General features: G+C 39.2%; 1 non-coding gene across 1 annotated transcript; it reads left to right on the top strand.

Moving 5' to 3' along the window:
• Window positions 1-240: 240 nt before the first annotated feature.
• LOC141621714 (small nucleolar RNA R71) lies at window positions 241-347 on the top strand. The gene has a single exon (XR_012532610.1). It is a non-coding gene; the product is annotated as a small nucleolar RNA R71 (small nucleolar RNA).
• The last annotated feature ends 2,631 nt before the right edge of the window (window positions 348-2,978 follow it).

Below are 2,978 nucleotides of genomic sequence, written 5' to 3'. Positions count from 1 at the left end.
TCGATATGAGCACTTAGTTGAGCACCCAATTGAGTGATGGAATCTAACTCATTCTTTCCTCCTCTTGTGGCCTTTCTAGGCCTATTATATTGGGAATCATGAACCACCATCTCTTCGGTTTTGGCCCATGTTTGATTGTCATCAACTTCGGTAAACATCCCATTGGATCCCATATTGAGAATATTGCGTGAGTCTTCATATAGGCCATTCCAAAATTGTTGCACAAGGAACCACTCACTAAGTCCATGGTGTGGACAAGAACGACAAGTGTCCTTAAATCTCTCCCATGCTTCATATAACGATTCCTCATCCCTTTTCTTGAACCCGGTGATTTGGGCTCTCAACATATTTGTCTTCTCCGGAGGATAGAATTTCTTGTAAAAGGCAAGTGCTAACTTCTTCCATGAATCAATACCAAGGGTAGCCTTGTCTAGGCTCTTCACCCATCGCTTTGCGGAACCGATCAAAGAAAAAGGAAACAATAACCATCGGATTTGGTCTTAAGTAACTCCGGTTTGAGAAATTGCATCACAATAATCACAAAAAGTCTCCATATGTAAGTGAGGATCTTCACTAGGCATCCCTCGAAATTGACTTCTCTCAACTAATTGTATGAATGCGGATTTGGCAATGAAATTACCGGATAAATGTGGTGGTGTAGGAGAACCGTTTGGTAGGTTCTCCTTGGTTGGTACGGAATCTGATGAAATTTTAGGCATTGTGGGTTGATTTTGTGGTGGGTTTTGAATTGGGTTATCCTCACCCTCTTGTAAAAGGGTTGACAAACTCAATGTTATTTGGTTGAATGTCCACAATCTCACCAATACCTACAACTCTTGAAGTACCTCTAGCAACTCTTCTACTGTTGGTTAAGGTTCTTTCAATCTCGAAATCAATAGGTTATAAATTACCTTGTGATCTCCTAGTCATGCAAAATATCAAACAACTCGAAAATAATTTAAACAACCTTGAGGAGATTGACTTCCCCAAGATAAAGAATGACACAACTAAAACCAATTAACGAAAATCAAATCAATTGAACACCGTCCCCGACAACGGCGCCATTTTTGGTATCGGTTAAAACTCGTCGTCAAAAGCTATCCACCAAAACAATATTTATAGCTTCACAAACTACTCTTAGCAAAGAGGTAAGTAAAGGTCGGATCCCAAGGGACGGGTATTGATGTAGGATTTTCAATTGCAAGTACCTATGTCTTTCGGTGTCACATATTGGGTTTGAGATGAGATTTAGTCTAAACTAATCAACAAGGTGAAAGTAAATTAAAGGAAGCAAAGTAAAGGGGTTTGTAAACAAATGATTAAAGGCACTTGGGTGTCATGGGTTCATAGGGGATTCATGGAAATAGATCATACAAACATGTTCTGAAATAGATGCAAGCACTTATTGTTGTGATGGGATCGAGTTAGTGTATATCTTACAAACCCTAGGAAGATTTAGGTCCCGGAGCCGAGTCGTCTAGAATGTACAATACCCACAAGTAGACTTAGTCTCCTCCTATTCAACTCTATGCATGGTCTAATGAGGCTCGAGTTGGTTTATGTCTTACAAGCCTCATTGAAAAGATAAGAGATGGGTAAAAAATGCAAGGATTCATAGGCTCGCATTTTATCAAACATAACATGTGCATAGGTTGAAATCACAACAAGCAAGCAATTTAATTATGAAAACATATTAGATTAAGCATAGATCAATTACCATGTTTGTTTCCCCTAATTCCTTATTAACCCAAGCTAAAGAACTACTAACTCATGATCAAGTTTAGCATGCTAATAAGATTGTCAATCATACTAACAAAGCAAAACATGATGAATAAATGATGTGATTAAGAATAATTAAACAGCGGTAAAAAGGGATTATACCTATTTGAGATGATCCAAATAATAAAGCAAACAATAATAGAAGTACTTGATGATCGATGGAAGGTTGTCAATCCTCCAATAAACCCAAGTAATCTTTTAATTACCCAAATAAAACTAAGAACAATTGAGAAATTAAGGAAAGATTAAGATGTAATTAATATTGAGAAGTGTATTCTAACCAAATTAAGAGATGATTAAGGATTGATTAAAGCTTGATTAAGAGTTTATTCTGATCTAGGTGGTACAATGGGGTATTTATACTAAAATTAAGTATAAGAATTAGAGTTACTAAGGGCTTAAATGACTATTAAGACCCTATGAGAAGCTTGCGGAATTGCAAATCCCGAGGGACATGCACGGATCGTGCTTGCAACTCCCACCAGGATCCGCTTGTCCTCACCTGAAGCACGGCCTGTCCTATAAGAAGATCCGCTCGGGCTGCCAGTCGGGACGCTCGGATCGTCCCCTGGTACCCTCGGATTCTACTCAGGGACGCTCAGATCGTTGGTCTGATCTGCTCGTCCTGAGATCGGACCGCTCGGATCGTTGGATTGGGTTCTTCTCTTGTTTTTCTCCTTAACAATACGCGGGGATTGTGTTGGAGATGCAAGGATCTTTTCATCATTGCCCATTTCACTCTATTTTTTTGCTTAGGCCTCTAGTATCGGTCTCCTCTTCGATGCTTGGTCATAAGATGTAATCCATTTAGCTCCATAAATGCAAGGTTAGCAATCCTCTCCTACCAAGGACACAAAACCTCAAAGAATATGCAAAATGGGAAACTAAAGATAAGAAATGACCCTAATATATGCTAGAAAGAATGGAAACGAGGCTAATTCGGGGACTAAATGTGCTCAAATATGAGTCACATCACCTTGGCCGGGTAAGAAGGGAGTGTTACAATCATACTCAGCAATGTGACCCACAAGTTTATTGTTATGCTCCATATCTTCTGGAAAGTCATCAATAACATCACCCACTTGATTCCATTCAAACTCAATGGGGTTATGGTTATGGATTGGGCTTGGACCGTATAATCCTTCCACCAAGAAAACCAGAAAGCTTATACTTTTCAACACCTCTGAGTCAATAGGCCG

Source organism: Silene latifolia, chromosome 1 (assembly GCF_048544455.1).
Source record: "Silene latifolia isolate original U9 population chromosome 1, ASM4854445v1, whole genome shotgun sequence".
NCBI lineage: Eukaryota > Viridiplantae > Streptophyta > Magnoliopsida > Caryophyllales > Caryophyllaceae > Silene > Silene latifolia.
The sequence above is the reverse complement of the archived record's forward strand: the minus strand, read 5'-3'. Positions and strand labels throughout refer to the sequence as shown.